This window comes from Corvus brachyrhynchos, unplaced genomic scaffold (genome assembly GCF_000691975.1).
Source record: "Corvus brachyrhynchos isolate BGI_N302 unplaced genomic scaffold, ASM69197v1 scaffold79, whole genome shotgun sequence".
In the NCBI taxonomy this organism is placed as follows: domain Eukaryota; kingdom Metazoa; phylum Chordata; class Aves; order Passeriformes; family Corvidae; genus Corvus; species Corvus brachyrhynchos.
In genome coordinates this window covers 1,033,591-1,047,866 of record NW_008240023.1, presented here as the reverse complement: position 1 = coordinate 1,047,866, position 14,276 = coordinate 1,033,591, and the positions used below count along the sequence as shown (strand labels likewise).

At 53.7% G+C, this 14,276-nt stretch overlaps 1 long non-coding RNA gene across 2 annotated transcripts in view; it reads left to right on the top strand.

Annotated features, from left to right (window-relative positions):
- Positions 1–14,276, top strand: part of LOC108448940 — a 51,605-nt gene that overhangs the window by 13,445 nt on the left and 23,884 nt on the right. The window contains exons 1-2 of one of the 2 annotated variants that reach the window (XR_001865035.1): positions 4,112–5,062; positions 11,829–11,972. This is a non-coding gene — a long non-coding RNA (uncharacterized LOC108448940). Of the gene's footprint in view, positions 1–4,111; positions 5,063–11,828; positions 11,973–14,276 lie in introns of those variants that run through there. The other variant, XR_001865036.1, reaches the window with a different exon arrangement.

The following is a 14,276-nucleotide window of genomic DNA, read 5'->3' as shown; positions in this document are numbered from 1 at the left end:
GGCATAAATGGATTAAACTGCTTCATAGTGATGGAACACTGACTTACCCCAGCTGGGCTGGTGCTGGAGCAGGTCTCCTTTGCCTCTGGTTGAGAGTAGGATTTGCTCTGTGGATTTTTTTTTTTTTTTTTTTGGAGTATGACAACTCAGAGCAGGAGGAATTGCTTTGCAGCTTGTTTATGGTCACTTCAGTGGGACAGCTGGGCTGGAAATGAGTTCCAGCAGAGAAAAAGAGTGTTTTCCAGCTGCTGCCAGGGCTTGTGTGCTCCATCCCTCGGGATTGCCATCCTCAGCCCCAGTGATGAAGGACTGGTGGAGCAGAAAACCCTCTCAAGGGTCCCGAAGGCATAAATCTTTGGGCAAACCAGTGATTATTGTAAATAATCGTTTGGTAAATGAGGAGAACGGGCTTCCCAGAAGATGCTTTTCGCTTTAATTATGAAATAAAGAAGGAAGCAGCCTTCTGTCTGGCTGAGCTGGCAGCTCAGGAACGGATCCAAGGGAAGCCAACCTAGCTGTCAGCTTTCCAGCCTCTTTGCTCTTCCTCTGGAGCACCCTGGCGTGCGTCTGGGAGCTCGGCTCTGTGGCAGGAACCAGAGGGACAGGCACTGCTGCCGAGTGCCCTGCTTGGCCTTGGATGGGCACAATATGGACCAGACCCCCGCAGAGTGGGGTGTGCCAGCAGGAGCCGGGAGGCAGGAGCTCTCTCCAGGCTCAGGTCGCTTCCAGTCAGGCGGAATGAGTGGAAAACGAGCTAAAGTGTCACCTCCGCGTGCTCTGGTGAGAGGTTCCTCACATGGGGAGCAAACAGGAGGAGACCTGGCTGCAGGCAGAGCGTGCCAGGGCTGCCATGTCCAAGGCACAAGCTGCTGTCCTGGCAGGAGCCAGCGTGGCCCGGGAGCTGGATGTGTGTTGGAAGGGCAGCGGGTGCTGACAGACCAGGTGGGGGTGCTAACAAGCCACAGGACACCCCACCCTCCTGCCAAGCCATTAACAGCTTCGTTTGGGTGCCTTCAGCTCTTTATTCCGCTTCCCTGTTCCAAGCAGGAAGCACGGAGGAGCTGCGGGTCCCAGCCTGTGCTGTCCCTCTGGCTCGGTGGCTGGGGTACCAAAGTGCTTCCATGCCTCCGGGAAGGGGGGGATGAGAGCTGGGGTGGCTTGGATGGGAGCCTCACCCTCCCAGCCCCTGCCCTATGCAGCGCACAATATCGCCTCTGTCCTGAAGAGACTGGAGATTTTAATCCCAAAATAGACATTTCAACAAAATTACTTTTTTTTTTTTTAATTTTTTGAAAGCCTTTGAGAGCTGCTGCTTTCATTTCAGGCACAGGGAACTCATCCCGAAACCTCCGGAGCTGCCGTGAAATGGGAGCGTCGCCCGCTGGGGAGCTCCGGCGCCCGTGTGCCTTCCAGCAGCCCTCATCCCAGAATCCCAGATCCTCATCCCATCCTGGCACGTGATGATGATGCCGGGCCACGCCTGAACACTGGGAAGTTGGCTGAAATCCCTGTTTAGCAGCACAGGCAGCTCTGTGATGGTTTTCAGTGCTCCGGGTTGTGACTCTAAGCCCAGGCAGCAATGCCTGGCAAATAACCCACAAGGCCTGGCTCGCTTTTTCTCATTTTCTTACTTTTTATTTATTTATTTATTTCAAATTTTATTATAGATTTTTTTTTTTATTATAGATTTTACCTATTTTATTACACACTACTTTTAATTTTTTTATTTATTTTTATTTCCTTCTCCTTGCCAGCCTATCTCACTTTACATTTTGCTTCTGTTCCCCTGCCCACAAAATACAGTCCAAGCCTCCAGACTCTCCAGCAGCCGTTCCAGATCCAGGCTTTGAGGGGGGAATGGCTTCCAATTGACAGAGGGTAGTTTTAGATGGGATATTGGGAAGGAATTGTTCCCTGGGAGGGTGGGCAGGCCCTGGCACAGGGTGCCCAGAGCAGCTGTGGCTGCCCCTGGATCCCTGGCGGTGCCCAAGGCCGGGCTGGACATTGGGGCTTGGAGCAACCTGGGATAGGGGGAGGTAACTGGAGCTTCCAAACCTTTTCCCCTTGCCCTTCCCTGGCTGAGAGCCTAGAGGAAGACCAGTCAGTCTCCAGGCATGCAGCGTGCCTGGGGTTTGGAGGAGGGCACGGGCTTGGGTGGATGCATAAGGAATTAGGTGGCATTTTTGGGAGCAGGCATCCTGAAAGGCCGGGCTTTGCAGGAGGAGCACTCCCTGTCTCTGGGACCAGCACGACCAGTTCAAAGGGAGGTGTGTGACCACTAGGAGATGCTTGTCGTGCTGGGAATTGTCATGATGCCACAGATTGAATGAACCAACCACTCCCTGAAAAGAAAGAAAACAAGTGGAAGGGAATTGGAGAGGGTGGGGGTTTTTTTAAGAGGGGAAGAATTGTTAGGAGTCCAGGGGGACCTTAGAGCCCTCTCCAGTGCCTAAAGAGATTCTAAGAGAGCTGAAAAGGGACTTTGGACAAGGTTCTGGAGTGACAGGGCACGGGGAATGGCTTCCCAGTGCCAGATTGCAGGGCCGGATGGGATACTGGGCAGGAATTGTTCCCTGGGAGGGTGGGCAGGCCCTGGCACAGGGTGCCCAGAGCAGCTGGGGCTGCCCCTGGATCCCTGGCAGTGCCCAAGGCCAGGCTGGACGCTGGGGCTTGAAGCAGCCTGGGCAAGGGGGATGAGATGATCTTTATGGTCCCTTCTGACCCCAAACCATTCTGGGGTTCTGATTTGGTGTTTTAATTGTTACTGACAGTCAGCTTGTTAGAAAAACAACATCTTACTATTGGCTGGGAGTTATTCATTCAAACAACACTGTTTTTCCTGCTTTACCCTTTTTTCCCCCCACCTTTCCAGAACAGCAAGCTGCTCTCTCTCCTAGCCCTGGTGTTTTGTCCTCATGGGTGCAGCTGATGTGATGTCAAGGACACCACGGTTTCCTCAGCTGGCTGAACCCTGCCCGGAGCGGCACTTGGCCATCATTCAGGGACAGGGTGTGGAGTGGGATGCTCCCTGTCCCGGGAGGCAAACCAAAACCTCAAACCCCCAAAATATAAGGTACCTTATCACCTTTTCAATAGGACTGAGGGGGGATCCCCTGTCTCCCTTGAACGGCAGCTCGTGTCACATCAAGACACACCAGAAGGCCCCGGGCTGGTGCACAGGGGCAGCAGCCCGCCCAGCCGTGCCTGAGCACAGAGGAGATGTTCTTTCTGTGGTGGCACAGCCTCGAGAGCACCTAATCTGGATTTATTGAGGTCGTCAGACTGACTTAGCACGGCGGTGCCGAGACTGTAGGATAAATAGAAGCCTTCTATTTATAACGCTGCCAATCTGGCACCGCTCGCGAGCACTAAAAATAAGACTTTGTGCAAAGCGAGCCGAATTAATGGGCGCTCTCCTTGCATTGTCTGTGCAGCAGCCCCTGATCCTGTGGCACACTCAGTGCTTGGCAGGGATCCTGCAGAGCTCTGCTGAGCCACCACCTCTCCAGAGGGATGAGCGTGGCTCTCACCCGCGTGGGAGAGGTTCCTCCGTTCCCTTTGGGTGGTCCGATTGTGTGCCCGCAAACTCTGCGGGTTTGGGGCAGGAGTGATGAGCTCTGATGCTGCAGCTGGGCAAGCTGAGCCCAGGGAAAAGGGGGTTGGTTGTGCTGGAGCTGCCTAGGGCACGTTTCTGGTCCCTGCGTGGAGCTGGATCGATCTGAGCTCCCCTGAGTCAGGGAGGATGTGCCAGACACCAAGGCAGAGCCTGGACTGCCACAGCTGCTGAGCAGCAATCCCAGGTACCCCAGGAGAGTGGAACTGGATTAATTTTTAAAGGGATCTGCTTAAGCTGCAGATAAACCCGCTGGGGATCTGCTTTCTGGAGAGTGAAGTGAGCCTCGCCGTCCAACCGCACCGAGTTTAACACCAAACAGGGTTTTTTCTTTAATATGAGATCTTACTGGTTTTTAACTCACCCATGTAAAATCTTAGCTTTCACCTGGCAGCCCACCCAGGTCCTGCTTGGGTTGTAATGGTGAGTGGCTCCAATATTTATTTTCTTTCATAGGAAGGCAGAAACCTGGATTTTATCGTTAACACTGTTGTGTACAAGATCTTAAGGCAGATACCTGCTGCTCTGATTTAACACCTGCCTGGCTTCCCTTAGAGTGTTTCCTGGGGTTGAATTTATTTTCAGAGCACTTCAGGCTCCCTTTTCCCGCTGTTTCCAGCTACTGAGGTCTATGACCATCCCTGTTGGATCTATCTGCTCCACACGTGGCTCTGCTGGTGGGAATAGGATCACAGAATATCCAGAGCTGGAAGGGGCCCACAAGGACCATCAAGTCCAGTTCCTGATCCTGCACAGGACACCCCAAGGATCCCATTGTGAGAGGTGCCAAAGCTGGTCCTCCACCACTCTCCTCTCGACACACCCGACTCCAGGAGGTGACCCAAAGGAGAAGAGCAGCTTCTGATTCATCAGCTGCTACCCAGGGCTGCCAGGAACCCTGGGGCCACTTTGATGTGCAGAGGAGAGCAGGGTGTGCATCCCATGGTTTGAGCTGGGATGTGGGATCAGGTGTGACACAACGTGACACGGACCTGCCGGATGTTGACGTTCCCCTAAACTCATTATCAGTTTTTTTTGGATTTTCCTGCCTGGGATTTCACTCAGTTTGGAGGGGGTAGGTGCCACGCAGGGGGAAAATCATTCCCGAGCCTCCTGACCCAAAGGAGACAACAAGAATTCACATGATGGGGCCTGGAAAGGAGGAAGAGGAGGATGAGCTGGCTCCAAATGCTGTTTTACAGAGCGTGGTGGGGGGGCTGTGGCCTGGAGAGAAGCAGCAGGAACACCCCTGCCTACACCACAGTGCTGTGGGTGGCCACACCAAGCTAGACCACCCTAAATCCAAGGTTGGAAAGGACTGCCTGCAGAGGTTTGGAGCCCCGGGGAGGGGAACAGCGTGTGCCAGGCAGGCAGGTGGCAGCTTGGTGGCAATTGCACAGTTGGGCAGCCTTGGAGGAGAGAGCCAGAAGGCCGAGTCATTCCAGCACAGTGAGTACAGTTCAGCGCTGCCATACGGCTCCTTCTGCAGAGGAGGAAGCGCGCAGGGAGCGAGGCATCCCACTGCTTCTCCTCGAAAATGAGCTTCCCCCTTCTCCTGCCAGCGCTGGAAAAACGCGGTGGTCGAAGGAGTCGGAGATTTCAGGGCGCCGTGGGGAATGCGGGAATTCCTCGTGGATGTTCTCTGCTCCTTTGCTCTGCCCCAATCAGGCACCGGGAGGAAAAGATCTTTATCAAGGATGGGTGGTAAACCCCTGCCGTGCCAGATGGGGAGGGAGGGAGGGAGGGAGGGACAAGAAGAGGTTGCTGCTGGCCAAAGAGTGCCTTGACCTGTTAGGAACCACTGGAACCAGAAAAGCAGATTTGAACAGTTTGATTTCCTGCAGGGCTCTTGATAGAAGTCGGGAGGGGAGTAGGCAAATGTTTTCCAGCAAGAAAACAGTAGGATTTTCTGCTTCATTTAATAAATCCACTGCTTTTATCCCCAGCCTGCCTTAACCCTTTCACCTCCACTAACATCTCTGGTGTGGGGTTACTGGCACAGGTGGAAAACTGATCTCCTGGCAGAATTTTTGCTTCAGTGCTTCTCTTTCTGCAGATGGAGAGTGAAAAGCAAAAAATGGGCAAAAATCAGAGCCTGGGTAGCAAGGCTTAGTCATGGATTTGGCAGTGCAAGGCTGGTCGATGATCTTAGAGGGCTTTTCCAACTTTTGTGATTCGAAGAGGTTGGGAAAGCAGCAGCTTTGGTGTCAGAGCATTCCTCAGCAGAGAGGAGAGCGTTTGTGGGAAGCTCTTTTGGGGAAGAGCCTCCTTTGCTGAGCAGGCTCTGGGGAAAGGCTGGGAGCTGTAGCAGAGACAGCCGGTGGGTGGGAGGAGGGAAGATGTGGAGCTTTGCAGCAGGGCAGCAAGGAACACGTGTGTTTGGGGGCTGGGGATCTTGGGGATGGGATTTGCTTACTTGCAGCACCCGAGGTTTCACTGGTAGAGGAAGATTTCTTCTCCCCCATTCCAGAACCGAAGCCCAGAGCTCCCAGTCCATAGCAAGAGCTCATTGTTTGCCTGGCTTTTAAATCTCAGCTCTGAAATCACATTGGTGCAGAGAATATCTGCTTTAGCCCTTTCAAAAGGGTCTTTTCTCGAAAAGGTTTGTCACCAGGGCTGCTGGTCGAGCAGGAAGCTTTCAAACCATGGAAGCCCAGAAAACAGAAGGAAACAAATAACTGTGAACAATTAAAACATCTCCAGCAAGCCACCAGTCTTTTGGGGACATTCCCAATGCTTCAATGCACGTGGCTGGCAGGATCGAAACTCCCAACCACAGCTCCCACCATGGCCTCTTCCACAGTCAGGCTCAGGGATCACAGAATCCCAGAATGGTTTGGGGTCAGAAGGGCCCTTAAAGCCCACCCCATCCCACCCCAGCCATGGGCAGGGACCCCTCCCACTGTCCCAGGCTGCTCCAAGCCCCAATGTCCAGCCTGGCCTTGGGCACTGCCAGGGATCCAGGGGCAGCCCCAGCTGCTCTGGGCACCCTGTGCCAGGGCCTGCCCACCCTCCCAGGGAACAATTCCTTCCCAATCTCCCATCCAGCCCTGCCCTCTGGCACTGGGAAGCCATTCCCTGTGTCCTGTCCCTCCATGCCTTGTCCCCAGTCCCTCTGCAGCTCTCCTGGAGCCCCTTTAGGCCCTGGAAAGGGCTCTGAGCTCTCCCTGGAGATTCTCTTTTCCAGGTGAGCACCCCCAGCTCTCCCAGCCTGGCTCCAGAGGGGCTCCAGCCCTTGGAGCATCTCCATGGCTCCCTCTGGACTCTCTCCATGTCCTTCCTATGTTGGACTTGTGCTCCCTCCAAGCAAATCCTGGTGCCTGAGCTGTGCTTTTGCTGCTGCATGTCCAGCTGTCCCACGCGCCTTTCCTTGCATTATTAGTTCCCAAACCACGTAGCTCCTCTTCCACCGAGTCTGTCTTTTCCCTCTGCCTCCCCTGAGGTTCCCGGGCTCCCCTGTAATTATGGTAGCCACCACTGGCTCAGCCAGCAGCACAGAAAGCCACCGAGCCCTTGGCAGGACTGCATGCTCTCCACATGGGCAGGGCGTGGTTCCACTCTGCACCAGCTCAGCTTGGTTTGAGAGCCGGGAGAAAATTCCAAAGCTGCCAGGGCAGGAAGCACCCGTGAACACTGGAGAGAGGCAGGCAGGTGGGATGCAGGCCGGAATTCCAGGTGGAATTTACGTGGATGGGCACACGGACAAATCTGCACTGTTTGGGGGAAGTGATTCTCACCCGAGCAAAACATGCTCAGGATGCTGTGGGAACTTAAAAGCAACCAGCAGCATAAATGTTGGGTTTAAACCTGCTGCTTGTTACTTTTTTTTTCTCCCCCCATCCATCACAGGGTCCCCTTAGTAATTTTTTAAAAGTCTTTCATCCTGGCCTGAAGCTGGGATCTCTCAAGGGCTCTGCCCAGATATTAATCGTGGTCCTTGTCACCCCCAGGCTGGCTCCCTGCTCTCTGCCTGGCTGCTGGCAGCCAGTGCTTCCCCTCATCCCATCCCACAGCTCCTTCCCAAAGTGCTCTCCTGCTCCTGGCCTCTGCTCCAAGAGGGAATGCTCCACCTTGGAGGCTGGACAGGGCTTGGAGCAACCTGGGAGAGTGGAAGGTTTCAGGGGGTGGAACTGGATGGGCTTTAAGGTGCCTTCCAACCCAAGCATTCTGTGATGATTCCATGACTTGGGAGCTCTCCCTTCAGCAGTGGTGGCATCCAAAGCCGTGCTCCAGTGGCCGGCTGGGAGCAGCTCTGGGATCTGCGAGCTGCTGTGCCATCGCGGGAGGAGATCCCGCAGATAATCTCCTTCCACGGCGGAAATATTCCGCTTATTTTTATCCTCGTTTCCTGTCTGTCAGCCAGCTAATTATCCCTCAGAGGACTTTCTCTATAAGTCTTTTTCGAGAAGGAAACTTGGCGAGTGCTGCCTGAACGTCCTTGTCCATTTCAATGAGAACAGTGGAGTCAATTTTAGTACCTTCTGGAGAAAATGTCTTTTTTTCTTTTTTTTTTTTCCCCCTCCTTTTTTTTTGTGAGGTTTTTGTTTTTCCCTGTTTGTGTCCAGCTGCCAGTAGCAGAGTTTTCCTGCCTGGATCTTCTCTTCCATGATGCAGGGGGGAGTGTGAAGAGGAGGCTCTTGCATTCCAGAATAGCCATGCATTATTACATGGATGGAAACCTGGGCTTGCTCCAAACCTGCTCATCCAACGCTGGGGCCACGTGCTGAGTCCATCCCTCCTCTCTCCCAATCCTCGGCCTCCTTAATGGATGTCCTTGAGCATTTAAAAATGCAAACCATTTTCTGTTGCCGTAGCAACCACTCTTCTGGAAATGGGGATAAACTGTGGCTCCTGGGAGGTCAGAGATGTTCTTTCTGAGAGGTGGTGGGTGCTGGGATGCCTTGAGAGGCTTCCTAGACACAGAGACTAGACAGGAGTAAGGGAATAAAAGAGGTATTTATTTGAAAGGCCTTCAAAGGTACCCCCTGGGGGCCAGAGGCTACTGCCGAGAGGGACCCCAAGATGGACAACAGGGCATGAGTTCTTCACACTTTTGTGTAAGTTTGGTTCATTTGCATAGCAGGGTTAATTCTCCAATTAAAGCTTCAGTTTTCCCCTCCACTTTCCCCCCCCTTCAGAAGCTTTTGGTTTATACTTTTGGCCTAGGACAGTCTGGGTGTCCTTGGAGAGCAGGCCTGGAGAGGCTTTGTTATGTCTGCCTGGCATGAGAGAGCAGAAATTAACAGGCTACAAGAAACTTCAGAGTCACACACCAGGCAGTACAAGATTTGAAAAATGGAAAAGTTAAAACCTAAGGTATCAGCTGGTGGCAGGAGAACAGCTCACAGCCACCTGCTCCATGTCCCTGGCTGCTGGAATCCCGCTGCCAGGCCTCAGTGATTCCCAAGGGGAGCAGCTTGGGATATTTCTCGCTGGCTCTGAGCAGCCTGGCCTAGTGGAAGGTGTCCCTGCCCATGGCAGGGGCTGGAATGAGGCTTTAAGATCCCTCCCAACCCAAACTATTCTGGAACTCCGAGATCCCTCAGGCTCCTGCAGTCCCGAGCTGGGGTTTCATGTTGGCCCAATCTGCAGCCAAAGGAGCTCTCCAGATGGGCAACCAAGACCGAATTTTCTCGTGGCTGCCACGTGAAAGCACGGAGTGTGGGGGCTGCGTCCTCGCTGCTGTCACCTGTCCCTTGGTCGCTTGCAGGGACCAGATCCCCCAGTTTCCAGTTCTCTGCATGCAGGGGCAGAGTGCTGGTGAAGGGATTCCCACAGCACCCTCCACGCTGTGCTGGGGATGAGACACTGCAGTTCTCTTGTTCAGCATTCCCATCGTGGCAGGGGGAACCTGTCCAACCTCCTGAAGCTGCAGAGTCAAGCAGGAAGGCAGCAAAGTGCTGGCAGCAGACCTGCTGCCAGCCTCACCTGCTTCCAGAGCCTGCAGCTGGCAGATGGTTGAGATCGCTGGATCAATCCCAAGCAGTCTGTGGAGACTGTTCTCATGGAAATACGTAGGGGAAGTTGGGTTGTGCTTTTCGGATGTTGGCCTTTGGCAGTCAAAGAGGCCGAGCCTGTGGGTTCCCTTCCGTGCTGGAATTTTGTGCTAGAAGGGATCAGTGTTTCAAAGGGATGAGTGTTTCAACACTTACCCAAACGAGATGGGTGCTTTGTAATACATCAGCCCTGCAGTCTCTGTGTGCTGAACTCAAATGGCCTCTGGATCAAACCCCAGGGAAAGGCTTCCAAGGTTGGCATTGTGCTGCTGGAATTGCCCTCCTGGCTCTTATCATTCCGGGATGGTGTGTCTTGGTTTGAAAATCCCAACATGGTGTCTCCTGCTCTGGGCGTTGCTTTAGGCTGGAGTGATCTCTGCTCATCTTCAAAACCACCAAACAAAGCAGGATAAGCTGCTTCCTCGCTGAGGCACCTCAAATATTCGGGGCCTCTCTCCTCCATCCCGACTCTTGTATCACCTCCTAAGAAGACGGGGTCTTTTCCTAGTGCAGGTTGGTGGAAATTCCCACAAAGCTAAAGAAGGGCATCGAGCCTCGACTTCTAATTGATTTGGCTTCTGTCTCTCACGAGGCTTCACCAGCCATTTAATGCACCAGAACTTGCCCGGAGCAACTCCTTCCCCGTCTGCAGGAATTATTTCCCGTCTGGTCTGATGCCGAGGCGCAGATAGGCAGAGTTGGAAGCCACCCAAGCGCTCGCACCTCCCCAGGTTGGCGAGTGTGAGTGAATCACAGCAGTGGGATGTGCTGTTTGTCCGTGGGATGTGCGAGGCACCGAGTGCTCCTGGTCCTTCATCTGCGGCGCCTCACGAGGAGCACGGCAGCCGCTCGCACCCCGGGGAGCTCCTGGCATTTTTTAAAGGGTCATCAGCTCTTTTGCCTCTGAGGTGCTGAGTTAGCGGCCCTCCATCCAGTGGGGGTCCCTGCTGAGAGCTGTGGGCGGTCAGGAAGCGGTGCCTGAGGAAGGACCTGGCTGTGACCCCTCTGAGACGCTGCTGGGGTGGCAGTGTCCCTTTCCCGCCATGCATTCCTGGGAAATTCTCTCGCAGGACGTCCTGTATCTGCTTGCTCTTGAGTGAAACCTCCAGCCCTGCGATGCCCAGCCATGCTTCTATCCCTGCCCTTTCCCGAGGGATGGCTGCAGTGGGCTCACACGGATTTGTCCCTGGCAGCTTCCTTGGCCGTGCTCTGGATGATGCCTGTGGGCTTTAATCAATATACCCGTGGTTAAATACACTCGATTCGATGCCGCTGTTTGGTCTTGGAGGGTTTGGGGTGAGGAATTCTTGTTCTGTGGGAATCATTAAGGTTGGAAAAGCCCTCTAAGACCATGAAGTCTCACCCTTAGCCCAGCACTGCCCAACCCACCACTCAACCATGTCCCCAAGTGCCACACCCACACACTTTTTGGACCCCAATCGGCAAAGCTGCAGACTTCCAGACAGTTCAAGATCCTGCTTTTTGCTCCCTGAAACACGTGATTCTCCTCTCCCTGCAGGACAGGGCTAGTTTTGTCTTGGGAACAGAAATCCATGTTACTGCTCATCACCAGCAGCCCGAGGCAGGTTTGGTTTGACTTTTGGCTGAGTTTTGGACCTGTTCTAGTTTGGACGGGGTGACGTTGGCTCTGCCAGAGATGATCTTCACACAAGAATGCATCTTCAGGCCCTTGTGCCTGAATGGGGCCCGTTAATTTATTTTCCATTTACAGACCCAGCTTCATGTTCATCTTTAAAAAGCAAAAAGCTCATTAACAGGGAATTTTCTTGCCCAAATGCAGCAGCAGCAATGCTGACTCCTACACAGAGATGCTGCCACCCACAGCCTAAACCATGGCCTGATGTCCAGTTTGAGCCTCTACCCCTCAGATTTAGCTCCTCTGACCTCTTCCTTAGACACAATTTTAGTCAAGGTGAGTTATGACACTGTTCTGAGCGAGTGAAAAGCTCGAGAAACATCTAATTGATATCACAAGCTTGAATAGGTGCAGCCAAAATGCCTTTTATTGGTAAGGGATTTTTTTTTTTTTTTGTTTCTGAGGAAGGGAGCAAACCTGAGCGTTGCTACCGAAATTTCAGGTGGGTGGGAAACAGGATGAACAACAGGATGTGTCCAGAGGTGAACAGAGCTGCTCAGGGATTCAGTTTGGGACTGACTTCACTCATGGAACTGACTCCATTAATACCTTTCCTAACCAGCTGGGCTCACATGGAGGAGCATATGGATCACTGCTGCAGCTGAGACGGTGGAGAGCATGGGGGAGAGGACCTGGACATCCCCCAGGGAGGATGGAGCGACCTTGGGGCCCGTTGGAAGAGGCAGTGTGAGATGATGGAATGCAGGTAGTGCATCTGTGTCTTTTATCTGTTAACAACATCTCTTTAATCAAACTTGGCCCGTTCTCTTGGACTCTTATCCACGTGAACTGCCACAGGAAGGGGAAGTGGGGTAGAAACGAATCGCAGGATGGCCGTAGGCACGGGAGGATGTTGCTAGTGCAGTCCTGGGAGATGGATTTAGCAGAGAGGGCAGTTCTGCTGCCTCCCTCCAAGGGTTTGGTTAGAGCTCGTCCAGCAAATAGCTCAGGGAGAGTGAGCTGCCAGTGGAAGAGGTGTGGAGGAGCACAGAGAGGTGCCAAACAGTGGATGCAGGGTTAGAAAGCTGCCTGTGGGTACAGCTGTGCCCCGCCTTGCAGAGGTCAGCGTGTGCCACAGGATGGGAACGTGGGCTGGGCGTGGAGCAGGCTGGGAATCCAACATTCCATCGGCGATGCCGTGGAAGCACTGCCATTCCCAGCCAGGAAAACCACTGCCTCGGTGTAAGGGCATGCCTGGGGCAGGCTGGAGGCTGGCAAGGAGGAGGTGATTGCGCCCTGCTGGTTTCACTTTGCCAGCCTGACACCTGTGCCTGCGTGCACGGGCATCCCCTCCAACCATCTCAGCTGGCTCCGTCTCCAGCCTCTCCATACCTGGAATCTCCCTTCATGCTCCCTTCCCAGCCTGCCACACAGGAGCATCATTGATGCTGTCCTACTGGTTTTTGTGGGGTTGCGGTGGTACTGGAGTAATTAATTTGTGTAACTCAGTGCTCCCAGTGCCAGGAGTAATGCTGGAGCATCCCTGCACTGGTGGGATTGCTCTCTGCAGGAGGTTTAGGATCAGGACCGCTCACCCTTTGCCTTTGGGGTGAGAAGTGCACCCTCAGCAGTGCTTGGGAATGGTGTACCCGTGCTTGGCAGTTCCCTCTGCCCCGTGGGCTTTCCCACAAAGCACGATTGTGATTCCTGTTGCTTCCGAGTGGTTGGAGGGAGGGTCTCATTTTTGCACCGTGCAGGCACCAGATATTGTGTGCAGCTCAAAGGTGGTAATGTAAAGTTCTTTTTTTTTTTGCTTCGCACCGGGGTTATTACCTTAATCAAATATTTATTTACAGCTCGTGCTGGCAAATACAGGCTTGACATAAAGGAATTCACCCCTGGCGTGTAGCGTTTAATGGGATTATTCTTCCGAGTAACTGAGCCTCCTTTGCCCTGATTGGTGTGGCTGCCCCTGGATCCCTGGCAGTGCCCAAGGCCAGGCTGGACAGGGCTTGGAGTAGCCTGGGATAGTGGAAGGTGTCCCTGCCCCTGGCAGGGGGTGGAAGTGGGTGATTTTTAAGGTTCCTTCCAACCCAAACCATGCTGTGATTCCACGATTCAGTTGGAGATGGAAGGATGAGGATGTAGCTGTGTGGCCAGTGGACACATCCAGGTAGAAAAAAAGAGTTGGAATGTGCCCTGGATTGATGAAGCACCTGTACAGTCAGCAGGTCATGAGTTTTAGGAGCTCTCATGCTTATCCCTTCAGGTCCCAGCCTCCAGAGACACAGGAGGGGAGAGAAATCTCCTGGCAAAGGAAGTGTCTGGGTTCTGTGCTTGGGATGACACAGCTGCACAGACATGGTCAGACTGCACGCCAAGGCACGGGAATTAGGGGAAAGCTGAGTTTCCTGAGGTCTTCCTAGACTGTGTTTGCTCTTGCCTATCTCCTGGCAATGGATACCTTTCTCCTTGTGGGGAGATAACATTTCCCTGCAGGGAAGCTGACCCATGTCCCCGTGCATTGCTGCCTGAGCTGGGGGGGTTTGTGACTTCCCCACACTCAGGAATTTTGGTCTCCCCCAATTCCTGTGCCAAAGATGGTCTCCACGGCCTCATCCTCAGCCTTTCCCGTGAGGATCCCTCTCTCTGGCACTGTGAGCAACAGAGAGCACCTCCCTTGGATAAGCTGCCCTCTCAGCGATGGGTCCAGCATGTGGCAGAGCTGTGGGACAGCACCAGGATCATCTGGATGAGTCCCCAAGGACACGGAGGGACAGAGCTGCTGTCTGAGTCAGGCACCTCTTCCCCCCCCTGCTGCTGTGGCACGTGGACACTGCTTCTCCAATTTCCCAGCCGAAGGGGAAGTGCCACAGCAGTGACGATGCAGAGGAGCCTTGTGACCATGACACATCTCGTTAGTCAGCTCCCAGGGAGGGGAGGATAGGTTTGCAGGAGGATTTTAGCCATGGGCAGGGGCAGCTGGGAGCTGGATGCCGGTGGGAAGCAGAGATTAGGAGCTGGAGACGTGATCCCATGTTCTCCACGGTGCTGACTAAGGATCCAGCCG